Source organism: Prunus mume, linkage group LG5 (assembly GCF_029339155.1).
Source record: "Prunus mume cultivar Tortuosa linkage group LG5, ASM2933915v1, whole genome shotgun sequence".
Taxonomy (NCBI): Eukaryota; Viridiplantae; Streptophyta; class Magnoliopsida; order Rosales; family Rosaceae; genus Prunus; species Prunus mume.
This window is the reverse complement of record NC_142702.1, coordinates 16353115-16372633: the sequence shown is the minus strand read 5'-3', so window position 1 is coordinate 16372633 and position 19519 is coordinate 16353115. Positions and strand designations below refer to the sequence as shown.

At 36.1% G+C, this 19519-nt stretch overlaps 2 long non-coding RNA genes and 1 pseudogene across 2 annotated transcripts; all 3 read left to right on the top strand.

The window, feature by feature from the left end:
• The first annotated feature begins 824 nt into the window (after nucleotides 1-824).
• LOC148917138 (uncharacterized) lies at nucleotides 825-2440 on the top strand. Its single transcript, XR_016126680.1, has 2 exons — nucleotides 825-1247; nucleotides 1965-2440. It is a non-coding gene; the product is annotated as an uncharacterized LOC148917138 (long non-coding RNA).
• Nucleotides 2441-5719: 3279 nt separating this feature from the next.
• LOC148917137 (uncharacterized) lies at nucleotides 5720-8536 on the top strand. The gene is made up of 2 exons (XR_016126702.1): nucleotides 5720-7544; nucleotides 7887-8536. It is a non-coding gene; the product is annotated as an uncharacterized LOC148917137 (long non-coding RNA).
• Nucleotides 8537-16389: 7853 nt separating this feature from the next.
• LOC103331457 (putative invertase inhibitor pseudogene) lies at nucleotides 16390-17181 on the top strand (annotated as a pseudogene).
• The last annotated feature ends 2338 nt before the right edge of the window (nucleotides 17182-19519 follow it).

Below are 19519 nucleotides of genomic sequence, written 5' to 3'. Positions count from 1 at the left end.
CTTGTGGGTATTTAGCTCCCACACCACAAGCCTTTCATCCAAGCCTATATGCTCTTTGTACAACTTTCCAGAGTCGTCGTATACCATCCAGTAGCCACTGTGCGCTATCCAGACGCCATCCATAAGCCATCCAGAGCCGCCGTACACCTATTCCAGCGCACCCTGTGTAACACCCCGACTCCAATTATTTCATATTTTAATTTAATTAAGAGAAAATATTAATTTACTCTTGGGTTAAGGGTAATTTTGGTCAATTTCTTATCCGGGAAGATTTTGGGACCACGAGTGGTTTGGTTGCGTAGGTGGTACTGAGACGAAACCATAGACAGGCGGTAGGCTTGAATCGGAGATTTAACGAAGTTTTGGCGATCAAAATACGTTCGGTGGCGCCTCTCATGAAGCCCGTAATTTGCATTTTATGAAGAGTTTCGCACTCATTAAGAAAAGTTTGGAGTTTTTGCTCATTCAAAAATCAGGATTTACTTCCTCCCAATTCAATTCACATCAAATCCTTCACATTCCCTATTCATGTCCTCTCTCTCTCACTCTTCTCCCGCATCTGGTCCTTCCTTCTGCGATTTCCCTTTCTCCCCCGTGTTAGTCACTGTTCACCTGCGAGGAGAGATTCAACCGTACCTCCACGCGCCTCTGTGGCTCTGTCATGCCCGTGTGTTGGAAAAACTTGTTGTCGTCCTCATAGATCATGGGCCATATTGGGCTTTTGACATCATTTGTGGTTGGTGATGGCTCAAGCCCAAGCCTAAGCCTATAAGTATGTGTATGAGTTAAAAATATACGTGGCAATGCTCAAAAAATAAGAAATTAGTGCGCATCAGTACTTGGTTATTACATATTTTCATTTACTCAATTGTCCATCTTCCTTGCTTGCAACGTCCATTTGTCCCTTTTCAAGTGGTGTAGCACGCAAAATGCCAACACCCTCAGCTTATTTCATCAGTTATAACATGAGCATGACACGAAATCAGGCTCTCCCCTGCAAAAGTTGCTCCGCGTTGTGGCCCGCATAAATATTCAGAGAACCAAGAGCCACTCACACACACACTCACACCCATTCTAGCTCAACTCCTTCCTTCTCATCTCTCTCATCTCTATCTTCATTCATAACCTTATTCTCTAAAATCTCTTCGGCTTCGTCTTCCTCGTTATCTCTCTCTTTTGCAGTCGTACTCTTCTCACCGACGGCAAAATGTTCTACTCGCACCAGCTACTCCTCTGGGCCAAATATGGTAATGCATTCTCTGCTTTCGTTTATTTTGTACACGAAGTTTCGTTGAATCTATTGTTTAAATATATGCCAAGTTTTTCATAGCTCTGTTTTTCTCCCCAAAGGGAAATCTCAAGCTATTTTCGAAATGTTAAATGGGGAAAGAAATGGGGTGGTATGTGCCCGCCACCTGTTTGATAAAGTACCCGAACCGAATATGCATATATATATATATGCATTATGGGTCTCGTTTGCCTAGATTGTGAGCAATCTCTTTCCGAGTTCAAGATAATTTGAACTCTCATTTTTCCCTTTGAGTGGTACTGGAGCTCTTTCCTTTGCCAAGTTCAGGTGTCCTGATTATTATAGCCACTGGATCATAGGTAATCTGGAGGAGAGAGTGCAATTGCAATTCTTTAGTGAAGAGAAATAAGTTCATACAAGCATTTCTCCTTCATAACCAACCAAGGCAGTTAATTTTTTTGTTTCTAGCCCTGCTACCCGAGTCATAATGTCACATTTTGGAGGTTATACCACCATTGATGACATCTGGAGGTTATACCACCATCAATGTCCCCATATGTTGATGTAGTTACATCAAATATCCCGAGTCATGATGTCACTTTAAGAGTGGTTGATTAAGTTGTACAATTAATCTTATGTTTGCCAAATAAACCATTTTCTGAAAGAGGAGAAAAGAACTAGAGACTAATCAATTTAGCAACTGTGGATGAAGCAGGTTCTAGAGAGACAGGGGCCTATAAGAAGGAAAACAAGAAGAACACAAGCCTCTGCAATGGATTTTGAACAAACAATCATTCCTGGTCATTTATACCAATCTTGGCTTCAAAATAATTCAGATATAGTTTCGAGACGAGGAAGAAAACGAAAGGTTTGTCCCTGGTCTCTAAGGTTGATATTTCAGTCTCCCATTCTATTTAGTACAGGTGAAGTTTAACCACCAAGCTGAACGTGACAAGCAAGGGAAACTACATGCCTGCATACTAACTAAAGTTGGAATGGACTGGGATAGGTTGAACTTGTCAGTTGTGATTCTTATATCTAGAGGACCAAAAATGGGATAATTGGTGAGACCACCCTAAACTCGTATGCCCTTACCCCACAGTTTCCTGACATGCTTAAGACACTTGGGTGACCTAATATAGGAAACTTATGTTATTTAACAAAACAGAGATTGAAGAGCTGGAGCTTAAATGAATTGCGTAATGTAGGAAATTTAACAAAACTTATGTTATTTGACCTAATGTAGGAAATTTAATTATAAGAATAAATCAAATCCGAAAATGTAAATATTTATGGCTTGTAAACCCTGTACTTCTAAAGCATCAAATAACAACTCTCACACCACTCTAAGAAATCGATACGAAAAAGAAAGAAAAGAAAAAAAAAACTCTCCTTAGATTGAAAAAGATGCATTCGCATTTGTGTCTCCAAGCTTCCCAACGTTCTAAGCATCACATACTTCTTTGTGTTGCTGCCAGGATAAGATGGAGTTGATGATCATCAAATGTCTTCTTCAAAACTAACAAAAACAAATATGATGGGTTAGAACTAGAAGGAAAACAATAGAGGGAAAAAAAAAACATTAAGTAGGATACCTTACCTCTTTAAGAACTGCATGCTTATGCGGTTTTTAATAAAGAAATCGTATAAATCTGTGAGCTCTTCTACTTTGTGTGTTTTCCATTTTGGCACATGTTGAAGTTTTAAGAAGGCATGCATAGGGAAATAGAATCTCTCATCACGTGCCATGAGCAGTGGGTGATGCCATAATTCCACAAAATCCACACTACAAATAAAAACAAAAAATTTCCATTAAAAAAAAAGCAATAAAAGGAAACCAGAGCAAGAAAGAGTTAGTAAAATTGTTTCCTTACCCTTGGCTAGCCATGTCATAAAAGTGTTTTAGCTCCTTTTTATTGTTATCATTCCCCAATATGTCTTGACCCATGGATATGAATTGCGTCTTACACGTTCTTCTCACGATAGGTCCACTATCGGGATTTAAAATACCATCCTTCGAACTCGATCATCAACGATATTTATGTGACGAGTATCCCAATGGCAATATTGATTGTAGAGCATGTATTCGGCAAATAGCTCAATAATGTCACTGTGAAAAAGAATAAAAATAGTACATGTTAATGACGTATATAATCATATATTGGAACTAGAAGAAAAAGAAAAAGAAACCAAAAAAAAAAGAGATAGGTAAAATTGTTAGGATGCTAACCGAATAATTCTGCGGTACTTGTACACAACACGATTGTCCTCCCATACAACATCATTACTAGAGATGAAATCAGCTAATGATGGCATTTTCTATACTACAAACTTGGCGCTCTTGGCTCTTTATTTCTGTTTACCGTCTCTTTCTTTTTCACTTTTAGGGTTTCCCAGAGTCCTATTTATATACATACATATGACTTTGGCTCTATTTCCCTTATTTCTGTTTAACCGTCATCTTTCTTTCGTTGCTTCACTGAATCCTTTCAGTTAGCGGTTTATTCTCACGTAGCAACCCAGCCTAATTCGTCAACTATTTAAGTTATACATGAACACTGGGACTTACTAGCCCCCCAAAAAAGAGGAATGATTTCGAAATTCCTATTTACCCATCTATAGTGGATATTGGGAAGTGTCTGGTGCCTGCCGTAGGCGACCGAGGAGACACCATTGCACGCAGACATAACCTCCTACGAGCATGGTCAGCTAATTTGTCAATTTCTGAATTTAGATGAATTTAGAAGTTGGTCCACATTACATAGTTACAGAATTAATGAAAGACATAAAAACTTTTAGTTGTTGTTCATGAGTTTAATTCAGGCTTGCAAAATCCGATTCTGTCAAATATTTCGTTCAGCTTGCAGCGCATATGCAAGAGGTTTGAATCCCAGATGATTCCAGGAATCATGAATTAGCCTCATGTTTGCCTCTCAGATCATGTCGCCGCAACTCACCTCATTGCCACCTATTGTACACACCACACGTCCTCTCCTGGACCTGCGGATGAACAGGCCTCTCCTTCTCAGTGGTAGTCATAGTTCGTTTTCAGATCCTTGAATTATTCAAGTAATACTCCGTGCTGCAACATGGTGTTCGTAAGTAACCAGCCTAAATGTCGATTTAGGAAACAGACAAAACTAACAATATTAAAGCACATACAAGATTGAACAACAATAAGCTTATTCTTACTTAACATCTCTGAATATCTCCTGCTGCAGAAACTGGGAATAATCTACAGAGTACGTAGCCTGATTCCCGAAGACATGTAAAATATTTTGACTTTTATGACTTTGAAGTTATGTAATAATTCAATCGGGAGTGATGTTCTTGTAAGGTATGATCGTTATTATATTTGACTTCTTTAGAACTGAAGGATTTACCTTTACAATGCAGTAGACAGATGTTTATACCTTTTTGGCGTTGCAAAGACTTGTGTCCTGGTAATCCAAACATCTTTTTTTTATTTTTATTCTTTATCTTGTGTTTATTCCAATTCCCTTGTTGCCAAAATTAGCTAAAAAAGCCTTCTTGTGTTTACAAAAGTTTGATTGTGAACACTCGGCATTTCCACAAGTGATGCACCGGTTTTGTTCCCCTTATTCTCTTTCTGTTGTAAAGAGTTATTAAACTAGCAAGGGAGCCTGATACTCTCTGCTAAATGTTTCCCACGTTTGGCCTGAATCATTCCCCCGCTGATCTGTCTTACATTCCCCACAGAAGACAGCTTTTCTTTATTTTATCTCCAAAGCTGAGCATCTTCAACTCAGTTCCTTTAACTGCTTCGGAATTCAACCCTTCACAGCTTAAAACGAAATATCCCCTTCTATAAATCTGTTTCTCTTCCTCTCTACTAAAGCATATCCAAAATTGAGCCAAAACTAAGTGGTCTAGACACCTAAAACACAGTTTTAGTACAAGTTGCTCGTCACTACCTGGGTTTTGCTGAAGGCACGGGTCTGGCCTTGCATGGCAGTTTCTATTCCTCTTTCGGTGTCGATGTATTCATGAACTTTGTTTCTAAGGTCGAGAGCTCTAACATATCAAAATTTGAGAGCCATTCGAGTTCTGTAGCCATCTGAAATCATGTCTAAGGTAAGACTGGTCATGCTTTTTGCTGGTTTTACTCTAGACTACACTTTTTCACTCTTGCATGTCCACTTCCTTGACTCAGGTGACAATCCTTCCTTCATAACAATTGTTCAGCTCTGTGTAGTCGACAACACCTCCAATTTTGGTAGCTCAGCATTGGTAAGGCTGAAGCAACCTCTTCCTTGCTTCCTTCTCACTTCCTTGTGTCTACTTTTCTGTGTTGCTTTGTTTGGATACCACGAACACTTCTCACAGTTCCAATTCATAGTCTAGGCTGTCATGACTTCTTTAGAAATCGATCTTGAACTCTTGCTTTGTACACATGCCTTTTAGATTCAAAGTTCTTCAAACTCTGGAAAATTGGCCAGACAAATTCATGGCTCGAAATCTCTATTCTCTGGAGTTCTAATCGAAACCTCTTGTTCTTGAAAGTTGTTCCTCTGCTCATCTACTCTAAGATATCGAAAATTGAGCACTATTGGTTCAGCACAGCCTCGGTAAATCTATTATGACCAAAGCTCACTCGTCACCTTTGTTACCATTTCCTGATTAGTTTTGCATGTTGAATTTGGTTCTTGCGTGTTAATTCCTTGTATAATCTGGTAGGAATCTGAACACCCAGTTCTATCTTTTGTTTATACAGTCAAGTTTGAGAACTCTCCCTTGCTTGTGGCCTTAAAACACAATTTGGAGCTTATCTTTCTTTGGGTACTTGTATCTCCACCTTGGTGTGTAATCTGTTTTACAGATCATGTTTTCCTTCCTACAACCAAACACTATCTGTTTTGTGTACACCTTCCTATTCGGGACAGATTTCCATTCCTTTGGTCCCTCTAGTGTTGGTTTACTCTAGTACCTAAGTTTGGTCTATTTTGGTTGTGTGGTTGTGTTTGTCTAAGTTAGTTGCTACTTCTCCGTTGGTAGGACGGCGTACAAGCTCTTTAAAAGGAAGGCTGCCTGGTAGGAATTCTCCGGCCGCTAGGAATTTTTCTTGGCAAATTGGGTGAATTTTGACCACCCCCAAACAGTGCGATAAATCAAAGCGATAAATAAAGCAAGAATGAAATAAAAGCGATAAGAACAATAAGAACAATAAAATAAAATAAACTTGAAATTAAACTTAATTGAAGTGCGATAACAATGAAAAGCAAAGCAATGAAAGTAAACTTGAATCTAAATGACAAGAAAATATAAATTGAACAAGAATTTAAACTTATACTAGGAAAATGAAGAACTTGCTACACTAGGTGCGTGAAAAGTAAAATCTTAAGTCTAGGAAAAGAAAAGTGCGAGATGAAACGTAGGTTTGTCTGTTTGATGTTGTGTCTCTCTTTCCTTCGTTTAGTGAGGTTTATATAGGGCATTCGTTAGCCTATGGGCTGGCCATTGAATGGCCAAAGGTCAACTCTTTTAAATTCTTTCCTTCTAAGGCCCCCCTAAATCCGTAAGATTGCATTGATTGAACTATTCTGACATACTTGATTCTTCCTTGCTTTGGAACATTCGGAGTTATTATCAAACTCCTTGATTTCTTTCCTTCTGAGGCCTTGGTCATGTGCACATAATCCTCCGAAAATCCTGAGCTTGAAATTGGTGGCTTAGAACTGGGCTTCCAAGTCCACTTAAATTGCCATCCATTTTTATTACAATTTTATTACATATATTACATAAACATAAAATAATACAAGGAGGGCTAAAATTCTCCAACCCGACTGCCCATTCTCATTCATTTATATTTATATATATATATATATATATATATAAGACATAAAAAAGACGTAATTTATGCATGAATCTTATTAATGAAAATACAAACATTGAGCATATGAACATAATGGTATATTTCAAAATACTCAAAATATTTAAATTTCAAAGACTTTATTAAAACATTGGCTTATGAGAATGTTGGCTTACAAGTATAGTTCCTGGCTTCGCTCACACTCGGCTGTTCTTCAGATCATTGTTTCTGAGAGAACAATTTGAAACTAGGAAACTAAACTTTTACATTCTTCCTGTAAGTGGCAAATGTGGTTAGTCTTATCTTGAATAAATGAAGCAATTTTAGTAACCATATTTTTTTGTAAGTTCTTTAAATTATGCAATTCTGAACGAGTGAGGAATTCAAACTTAATCTTTTCTCCTAAATGACTAGAAACTACTCCATCAAATTCAACTTGGAGGGGGTAAAGGAGGCTTATAAAAGGTAATCCTAAAATGACTTTATCAATTATATTTTTTATTAAGACAAATGAAGTTTTAAAACAGACTCTATTCTGGCAGACATGTTCTTTTGGGATTTCATATTTCAATTGCAATAATTTTCCAGAAGCAGTGCTTAGGGATTCTTTAGATTTCATATAATACTTGGTTGGAATTAATCCTTTTTTTATGCAATTAAGATCGGCTCCAGAATCAAATAAAGCAATAGTATTGATTTCAAAATCATCAACAATTATAGTAACTTTGGAATACCATTTTCTAAAAGAAACATGATTAATTAAATTAAGGGCTTGATCAATTTTCTCATTGTCTTCCGAGTGGGTAGGGCTACCAGGTTGACTATCGGTCTTAGGGGACTCTTTTTCTAAGAAGAAATTGAGGTTTTGTCGTATGTCATAATTCTCAGTTTGCAACCTGTGACTCATCTGTTTTAACTCAAGTATTTCCTTTTTTATAGTTTTGACTTCAGCATGTAAATCTTGCAAAGAAATTTCTTTTTTCTTATGGAATCTCTCTAAGGTTGTATTGAGACTTATAGTAGAAGAAGAGGGTTGACTTATGCTATTTTCTTGGGTCATAATTTTCTTTAATTTTTTCAAGTATTCAGTTTTCAACTCAGGATGTTCTACCTTACTGATTAGTTCTAATAACAATTCTTCTTGCTCTTCTTGCTTAGTTAAGACAGAAATAGACTTAAGAACATTACAACATTTATCTTTACATCCTATTTGAATATTTGGCGAACTTGGTTTGGAATCAGAAGACTCATAATGGGATGACTCAGAGTTGCTTACCATGGTTACATCATCACTAGACTCAGAATCTCTTATTTCAAGTATTTTACGTAAATTGGTTCTTTCTTCATCTGTAATTTGTAGTTGTCGGATAGCATCTTTTACTTTGCACTTATTGGCATAGTGACCAAACTTTTGACACTTATAACATCTAACTTTGCTTTTGTCTATCATTTTCTTATCTTTTGGCTTTTTGGACCAGTTTTTCTTAGGATGAAACTTTCTTTTCTTATAAAACTCATTATTTTGTTGGTATGGGTATATCTTGCGCTTATAATGCCAGCTTTTTCTAATATGCCTAGGAGAGCTGTATTTATACTTATTTTGTCTAGAAGGGGGAACAGACAGACCATATTGCTCACAGAAATTTCCTAATTCATATTTGGCAGATCTTTTCTCAGATTGTATTTGGCGATTAATTTTCATATCAATACACATTTTCATACCTTCTTGATTAATCGTACTAATAATGTTACCGTAAGTTAAACTATCATAGTCTATATGGCCTAATTCATTACTTAGAACAGTACGTATCTTATGGGCAAATAAATTAGGTAGTCCATTAATAAATTTTTCTTTCCAAAAGGCTTGGTTACTATCTTCTTAGCATGACTCGGGAGATAAAAATATCTTTATACCACCTAAAATCGCTTAATTGAGGGCATCTTAGATTACTCAATTCATGTATTCTAGATTGAGTATGACTTGGCGTTCCTATAAAATGTTCAACTATGGTGTAAAGGAGAGTATTAACACCATCTTCTATACCACGGCCTATGTGCTGATTTCCCTACTGCATTTTGGCATAGAAAACATCATGTAGTAAAACTACCTTACATTAAAAACTTCTCTGAGAAAAATATACCTACTAAAGCCCGTCCGATACAAATGAGCCAAGAAATGGTAAGTTATTGTAAAACTGAAATTAATGACCTATTACAAAATAACATCATTAGGAAAAGTAAGTCTCCATGGTCTTGCCCTGCCTTTTACGTACAGAAAAATACTGAGTTAGAACGAGGATCACCAAGATTAGTCATTAATTATAAACCTTTAAATACTGTTCTAGAATGGATTAGATACCCTATCCCTAATAAGAGGGATCTGATCAACCATTTAAGCAATGCTGCTATCTTTTCTAAATTTGATTTAAAGAGTGGTTTTTGGCAAATACAAATTGATGAAGCTGATAGATATAAGACTGCTTTTGTTACTCCTTTTGGCCATTATGAGTGGAATGTTATGCCGTTTGGACTTAAGAATGCCCCCAGTGAATTTCAAAATATAATGAATGAGATTTTTAATCCTTATAGTCACTTTTCTATTGTTTACATTGATGATGTTCTTATCTTTTCTAAATCCATAGAACAACACTGGAAACACTTGCATAAATTCTTACAAATTGTAAAAACAAATGGATTAGTTGTCTCTGCAAAAAAGATTAAATTATTTCAAACTAGCATTAGATTCCTTGGTTTCAATATTAGTCATTCTCAAATACATCCGATAGATCGAGCCATACAATTTGCAGATAAATTTTCTGACCAGATAACTGATAAGAATCAACTACAAAGATTTTTAGGATCCCTTAATTATGTTTCTGATTTTTACAAAAATCTAAGGAGTCAGTGTAAGCCTTTGTATGATAGATTACAGAATAATCCTCCCCCTTGGTCCTCTACTCATACTAAGATTGTTAAGCAAATTAAGAGTCATGTCAAAGCCCTTCCTTGTCTAGGAATTCCTACTACCAACTCTTTTAAGATAGTTGAAACAGATGCTTCTGAGATAGGTTATGGTGGAATCCTTAAGCAGAAAATTGAGTCCATTCCTCCTGAGCAAATTATTCGTTTTCATTCTGGTATTTGGACTAAGTCGCAATCTAATTACAGTACTATTAAAAAAGAAATATTAGCTATAGTATTATGCATTACTAAATTTCAAGATGATTTATTGAATCAAAAATTTTTAGTCAGAGTAGACTGTAAATCGGCTAAGCATGTTTTGGAAAAAGATGTTCAAAATATTGCATCAAAACAAATTTTTGCACGATGGCAAGCTCTTTTAAGCATATTTGACTTTGACATTGAATATCTAAAAGGCAGTGAGAATTCTGTTCCTGATTTTCTTACCAGAGAGTTTTTACAGGATAAACAATGGCCAGCATAAAAGAAAAAGATAAGCACAAAGAAAGCTACAGCCCATCTCCTTAATTACCCAGAATCCTCCCAACATCCCTAAGCCAAAAAACAACAAAAAATGAGCCTGGTTCTTCATCCTCCTTTCCTAAGCCTGAGTTTACAATCACCCCTTATCCTGGCCTTTCTCCTATTCCTGTTATGAATCGTTACGGCCCCTTAGGATCTACAATAAGCCAAATAAGACCTAATTACCAGTCTGCTTTAACCTCTAGCTATGATCCTTTCCAGTTACCTCCAACAGCAACTCCTCTCTCTTCTTCTTCTTACTACCCTAAGACATCTCCTTATGTTTATAAAAGTACAACTAATCTTTTTATTGTTGAACCCCATGTTTCTAAATCTTTGAGCCCCATTATGATTGCCCAAAATCATTTTCCACCAGGTTTTCATTATCTTCCCCACAGTCCTTACAAATCCCTTAAGTTCTACAGAGAAATTCTCCATGAGACTAAATCGGTTGATATTAAGCCTATCCGTGATAAAGTAGATCCCCAGAAAATCATCTACCATTCTCTCTACATTTACCAAGTCCTAAGTCAGAAAAGCGTTGAGGATCACATCCCTATGAACTAAGAACCCTTCCATCCAAATTACAATATAATTATGCTGATTATGTTGAGTCCTAGTATTATATTTTTCTACATCAAACACCTGAGCTTACACATTCTTGGTTTATCAATTTTGACGGTAAGTTTCGTAGTGAGCTTCCTTACTGGCTCCTTCATTGGTGGGATACACATGGTCCTAAATCAGAAATTATCCCCCCCCAAGTCACTGAGTTAATTACCTATTTCTCTACAAAAGTTAAAATTCCTGAGCGTGATTCATTTTTTCCAATCCCTCAACTTTTCTTTACCCGTTATAAGATTCCCTGGATTATGAAATGGTCTTACAATGTTAATTGGGAAACTAGAATTATTTTCCCGACAATTCTATGTTAAGTGGTGGGATTGTTTTGAAATCCACCGTACTTCTGAGTCTATATACCGTGATTTTCCCCAAGCTCCATTCCCTACACACGAACCTGAGCCTGCTTCTCCTCATTCTTCTCAGACTACTCTCTCTGTTGAAGGAAAATCTAAAACCGAATTACAGGATATGGCTAAGCAACTTTTACTCCAAGCCTCCCAAATGCAAGACGATGAAGACAATGAATCCCAATCCTCTTCAAGCTGCCAACCTCGCCAACTGAGCCCGAGCCCTGATCGTCCCATGAGATGGTCTGACTATCCCCACAGTCAGGACCCCAATGAAGCATATGCCACTTATGAGCTAAATTCAGACTAAGATTCCCCATCATAATTGAGTCAAAAAAGGCAGCAGACAAAATTGAAAGTGAATCGACAAAAGCATAAAAGCACAGGTAAGCGATTCCTCGTAAAAGCATCCGAGTAAAGCACAAAGCAGATTCCTGAGTAAAAGCGCTGAGTAAATGCACAGTGAACCCAATCAAGAGCTACACAGTTCCTTCTCCGTGATTACAAAGCTACCTGAGTTAGTTTACTTGAGTTACTTTAAGTTTACTAAGATTTTGATTTTGTCTATTTAAGGGGATCTTTGCATTGTTTGCATTCATAATGTAAAAGTTTAGTTTCCTAGTTTCAAATTGTTCTCTCAGAAACAATGATCTGAAGAACAGCCGAGTGTGAGCGAAGCCAGGAACTATACTTGTAAGCCAACATTCTCATAAGCCAATGTTTTAATAAAGTCTTTGAAATTTAAATATTTTGAGTATTTTGAAATATACCATTATGTTCATATGCTTAATATTTGTATTTTCATTAATAAGATTCATGCATAAATTACGTCTTTATATATATATTATATATAAGACGATCACTTTTTTGCAAACCATTCAACTGCAATTTTGGAGACCAACTAAAGGCTCCAGCTGTATTCACCCAGCCGCAAAGAACTTAAATGTTGACTCCCAAGTTTCAATAACTCATCCACCTTCGAACCTCCAGCCACATTCGAGCATGGCCCAGCAAATCTGGCCGCAACACTCCAGCCTAAACAAAAACCTCATCCGCTCTATCCTATAGCTCCAAATCACAACGCCCAACCATGACTTCTGCCCCATTCGAACAAAAACCCAGCCGCAACTTCAAGTACAGCCCGGCCACGATACTCCAGCTGCTGTCCGGCAGCCAAGATTTTGCCACGCTCGAACTTCCCTATAGCCGCTTGCATTCTCGGGATCTGCCCAACTTGATCCAGCCCCAACTCCTCCAGTCATGCCCAGCCGCATCTCTTTGCCCAGCTTTGCGACTGAAAACCCAGCCACATCTTCTAACTTCGTGGTCCGGCCACACTCTCCAGCCAAGCTCGAATGCAGCCCAGGCAATTCTTCCAACCACATAGCCTGGCCCAACCTCCTAGCCACGTAGCCTGGCCGCATATGAGCAAATACCCAGTCGCCTATTCTCCACATCTCGAGCCATTCCAGCTACACTAGTGTAGCCCGGTTGCTCGTGCTTTCGAAAAGTGCCCAGTTTGGTGAATTCTCACCACCCCCAAACACTAACACGTGAATGATAAAAATAAAAATAAAAATTATGTGGATTCCACTCTATGAGTTTTCTCTATTTTATTCTCTCATAATTCTAGAGACAATCTTGAATTAGCAATATGTTCTTAGTCTCTTTAGGAGAGCCAGGCCTATTAGTAGCCAATTTTGTCCTTAACGTCATTTGACTATATTCGAGGAAACTATGGCAGTAGTAAGGAGTTATAGAAAAATAATAATAATAATAATAAGAGAGATTGCCTCCAGATCATTTCAACTTTTCAGTTGGCTCAGGTCAATAGGGAAGTTTTACCCATGTCTGTTATATTGCCTATTAATCTAATAAAATTCTATCGCCTTTTTATCAGGAAAAAAAAATTACTCCAAACTTTAGAAAAACTAAAATTAAAATTCGTAATCCAATACTTGAAAAACCATGAATTAATTCAAGTTTTTTTTATTTAAACCTCACACTTCTCTTTGTTCACCACATATTCTAAGTTTACCCCAACTTCTAATTCAGATTTTTACAATTTTTAGAAAACTCCACTATCTTCCCAAACTACCCTTAAATACACACCTAGCATAAGAAAAAAAAACGAGTTTTTCTATTTAAACCCTGCACTTCTCTTTGTTCACCCCACATTCTAAGTTAACCCCAACTTCTAATTCAAATTTTCACAATTTCTAAGAAAACTCCACTATCTTCCCAAATTACCCTTAAATACACACCAAGCAGGAAAAAAAAAATTAAAAACTCATCAACCTCACACCTCACACCCTGCTATCTTGCCCCTCACCACTTTAAGTTCACCTCAACCTCACATTACTTAAAGAGATAAAAATACTATTGTCAAAAGTGTTGCGGCATTGAGCATGAACTAGGAGGTTTTGTGAAAAGAAAATAAGAGTAGTAGGTTTCTTGGATTGAAAGAGAAGAGTAATCTGACAATAGGGTGTAGAGGAGTTTGTATTTTTCTAAAACTTAATATGAAGAGTAGTGGGGTGTGTGGGAGTGTGTGTATAGATGTACTAGGGTTAAGTATTAAGTTGGATGACCTTTTTTGTCTTTTACACAATAATAAAACTTAAGAACTTAATAATTTAAGTATTGGGGTGAACAAAGAAAAGTGTGGGGTTTTTAAATAGATAAAACTCAAAAAAACTCATCAACCCACACCTCACTATCTTGCCCCTCACCACTCTACTTTGATGCTTAGTGATTAACAACTAATTCCAGCTATCATTACTTATTGTAAAACAGAGAGACTCACAGTCTTTACCTTCCTTGAGAGCCCTAATCAAATTCTTGTACAAAATTCAGAAGTTTTCTTGGGGAAATCAGCAGGTGGTCTTCTTGATGGTGACTTCTCACATTACATACCACAATTGACGACCCACAAGCCACTATTTGCATTAAGGTTTGTAAAGAGAATATGAGAGTGTAGTAGGTTTCTTATATTGAAATAGATGAGTAATCTGGTAATATGGTGTAGAGGAGTTTGTGTTTTTCTAAAACTTAATATGAACAGTAGTGGAGTGTATGTGTGTGTGTGTGTGTGTGTGTGTGTGTGTGTGTGTGTGTACGTACTAGGATTAAGTATTACATTGGATGACTTTTTTTTTTATCTTTTTACACTAATAAAATTTAAGAGATTAATGATTGAAGTATTAGGGTGAACAAAGAAAAGTGTGGAATTTAAATAAAAAAACTCATTAATTCATTAAAATATGATATTCGTAAGGGAAAAATAAACACAAAAATTTGTAGGGGTGGCATTCTCTCTTATATTCCTAATTCATGAATTCCCCCGGATGATGAAGTTGAATTTCAAGGAAATGGAACATATTACAAGTTAAAGAAACATTATGCTTCTTCTTATAATAAAATGTACTACACTATGTTGTTTTATAAATAACGTCAAACAACACAAGGGACTTGAGTTTGTAACTTTAGTTTTAACATTGGTGCATTGCACACACTTTGAAAATTTGTATTAATAATTCATTTTTACACTACTTAGAAATAAAAGCCTTTAACTCTTGAGAACTCATTTCAGCATGCCCCGGTTTGAATAATAACAACACACTACAGCCACTCACACAGCACTAATAACAACACAACACATACCCTAGGTCCAATTACTTTTGTAAATAATATAAAAATAAAGCAGTATATTCCATATGCTATGTTGACTAAAAGCCAAAATTCATAAAGGTGTATAGCATGTAACTGCTGGGCTCTTGTATTCAAACCAGGTTTGTGCCAAGGCCGAGTTGGGGCTCAAAATAATTCACGCCGAGGCCCCTACTCTTTCCACAACTGTGTTGGCCCAAGACCATTTATAACATTGGACTTAGGTTTTCTCTCTCTGCTATCTTCATATATATATATATATATATATATATATATAAAGCAAAAAATAGAAAATAGTGAAACATTTAAAATAATAGAAAATGCCTTTGATTAATACAAACATTAATAATTGAAATTATTAATTGAATGATAATATAAAGTACAAGAAAGAGAATGGTGAAACATTCAAAATACTAAAAAATGTCATTGGTTAATGCAAACATTAAGAATTGAAATTATTAATTAAATGTGTATGATATGGTAAATTCACACTTTTTCATATTAAAAAAATTAAATAAGATAATGAATTCTATATTTATGGAACACAACTACCCTTTATCTTTTTTAATTCTAAAATAAATTTAAATTTTTTTTTTTAAAAAGCCTCTCCCAAGCTCGAAAGGGCGTGCAAAGAGGCTACTATAATCTTATTTATTCACTTTTTGAAGTAAATAATTTCAATCCAAGTGTGCAACATTCCTCTCCACAATTTCAGAACCGCCAAAATCGAAATTATGTGATTGGTTATTGACAAATTGTTCAACTTTACCTGCTTTTCGTTAATCTGGAAAACAAAATTTTAAATTTGTTGGAACATTGTTGCAGGGATCACTTATGGTAAATGTGAAAATTGGTGGTACTTTTCCAATTGGTTGTATTTTTAGTTCTTCAATCGAAAATTGCAGTCCTTAAGCATGGTCTTTCATGAACAGTAAGTATGCCTTGGAGAATTTGATAGCAGGTTAAAATATTTGAAGTCTTCTTCATCAACAAGGAAAGTTGAAAAGTCCAAAATCTGTATAGAGAAGCAAATATGATGGCAGATAAATTTCTTAAATTAGGACATAACTGCACTCAACTTTACGTTTGGTTTTCAAATTATCCTTGTAATGTGTCCATTAAAATTATATTATATCCTCAAATTTTCTTTGTAATTTAACTATTTTCATTATATATAAATAATAATAAAATAATAAAAAATCAGAAAGACTTAGCCACACTACCTATAAATACCCATTAAAGAAAATATAGCTCCCAATCCCCCACAACACAAAAAAAAAAAAAAATGAGAACTTCCACATTCTCTCTCACATCCCTCCCTCTCTTCCTATTCTTCTTCTTTTTCTTCACCTTGAAAGCCATAACTGCCAAAAACCTCATCCCTGAAACCTGCAAAAAATGTGTTCAACACGATCCAAACCTAAGCTACAAATTCTGCGTAACTTCCCTCCAAGCCGCCCCGAATAGCAGCAGCGCCGATGTTCGCCAACTTGGCATAATCTCCCTGAACTTAATCCGCCAAAACATGACCAGCACAAGGCAACACATCAAACACCTTCTGAAGAACAAGAAACTGGAGAAATTATTAAGGGTCTATTTGGAAGTCTGCTTGGAGCTTTATTCAGACGCCACACCAGACATCAAGCAAGCTCTCAGATCTTACAAGGCTAAGCAGTATCGAGATGCCAATATACGAGTGACTGCAGTGTGTGATGCCCCTGTAACTTGTGAAGATGGTTTCCATGAAAGAGAAGGGTTGGTTTCGCCATTGACGAAGAGAAACAACGATGCTTTTCAGCTTTCTGCCATAGCTCTTTCTATTATCCACATGCTTGGTTCATTAGGATTTAAATTAATTTAAATAAGAAGGTATTTGCATGGTGGCTTGGCTTGCTAGCTGTCTTTTGTTTCTACTTATTTGTCGTATATTTGGAGTTATGTGGTTTGGTTTCTACAATGCATAGGTTTCATGTTCATTATTTGTTTGTTTCATTGTCTGGTTGTTGTTATTTGCAAATTTTTTTTAATCTGAATTCCGCTTAGCTGTAACCAGAAATCTAATTGATGAAGATATGATAATTAGGGGATTGCTAATGGTGAGCTTTGAAGCTAACATCAAGAAAGAGTAACTTCCAATTAATCCTACAATTATTTATAATAATAAAATATTTAATGATAGAGAAGCAATTGATCAACTAAAAGTTCATGTTAGGTATTACAGAAAACTACAAGTATTTATTGTTAGGGACAAGAAATGTGTTTGCAAAATGGTATGTCAAGGCCAGTTGACCACCGTTGTGTGCTCACTCCCTTACCACGGTTTTGTTTTTTATAAAACCTAGCTCCAAGTTTATAAAGAATTTATGTTTGCAACAAATTGAGGATTCAACTTTGAAGCCAAGGGTGAATGCATGTTAACAAAATATGTGAATGACTATTAGACGTTGATCTATACCTGTTTCATTACATTAGTAGCTGATAATTATATGTACACGTATAACATTTCTCTTCGCTTTGTTAGAAGAGATCCCGTTTGAATCTACTCCCAAAAAGTCGAAAAGAAAAAAATAAATAAATAATCTGATAGAAGTATGTGGTGGAGCCTTGTACACATTAGTGCTCTTCTCTTTACTAATTAGTAGATTGCGTCGTCAGTGAAATGTTGGGTGTGGATGCAAGAATTCTACTTTTATGTGTGCTTTGGTTGTTATATGACAAAACAATATGGCCTATTAGCAGTTAAAGGTCGTAATAGCTTTCCAAGGCAACGTGACCAAATTAAACCCCATATCACAATATGGGCTAAATAAATACACACCCAAATATTCTATAATAATTACAACTTTAGTAGCTGCCGTTTTGTGTGTTGATCAATAAAAATACAAGGCCAAAACTTAACACGAAAAGACTACCAGAATAAGGCAAAAAGAAAAGAAGGAAAAAACCTGCAAGGACTAGAATTTCCACCGCTATAATAATACTCTTCATGTTTCACTCTCTCAAAGGCCGAGAAGTAGGGTGGTCAAACCTGAAAATTGAAAGTCATGGATTGCCAATGAAATATACATTTTTTCCTTCCTTTTTTTTTTTTCGGTCGAATAGTGAAAAAACTTGAGGCTGAATAGTGAAAAAACTTGAGGCTAATTGGATTCAAGTAACACCACATATAGGGTGTTAGTTGAATTGACCCAGGCATTTGATGTGCTCCCAAGTGATCCTCGGTTCAAGCCCCCATAATACTCGTGTATGTGAATTTTCCTCATTCCCCTTCCTAACTTTGGCAACAAAATTTGGAGAATTAAGTTCGTAGTTTGCAATTCAATTTTCCTTTTTGAATCCAACAAATTAATTAATATATCTTTGCGGGAGGACAAGTCATTGCAAGTAAGTGTTTTGGAGTAACTTCGAGAGAGTTATTTTGATCGATGTCGTAGACTTCAATGCTAAAACAACATGGCCTTCCATAATATTCTAGCATTATGATAAGAATACATGCAATCATTGGCTGAAAAGAAGGCAACTTAAGCAAAGATGATTTGATGCTTAACGCTATCACACACAAAAAATATGTGAAATGCACTTTTCTTTCTTCCAAATTTAACATGTACCAACTAGTTCTTAGTTCGGTGATATAAATAAGCAGTGATATGTGGCAGACTTTTCAAGCATTGTAATGGGATCCAGGTTCCACAAGACCAGTTGCCCACAAGAATGAAATCCTAAGATTCAATCCAACTACAAGCAATCTCATTAAAGACAGTTAAGTGGCAAAACCATTCAAGCATTGCAATGAGATCCAACTTCCAGAAGACCAGTTGCCCACAAGAATGAAATAAGTAGGACATATTGCAAAAGCTATATATTTAAAGATGTTAGGGCACATGCCAACACAAAATCACAATCATCAAAGTTTTCATATGAACTATACATAGCAACTTGATCATATCACAAACTATATCTTCTAATATACGCATGGAAAGGTAGTATTATAAATCTTGGTCAAATTTCATGTATCCACATAAAAGTTTGAGAGTGCTTTGTGCACTGTCATAAGAATTTCAAGATTATTAAAAACGCTTTTGTAGTATTGGAGTGAAATAAGAATATTGGGGTTAGAAGGTGTATCTTGGAGACGGAACAAAAAAACAGTGTTCCTTGGAGACCAGGCACTTTTCAAGGAACAAAATGCTTAACGTAGAAGCAGACACACAGACCTGCCCATCATTTTGACAATGTTTTGGTCACCAGCATCATAATACTTGCAACAATGAATTATGGATTGGAAAATAAGATCCCACAAGGACACAACTTGCCAAT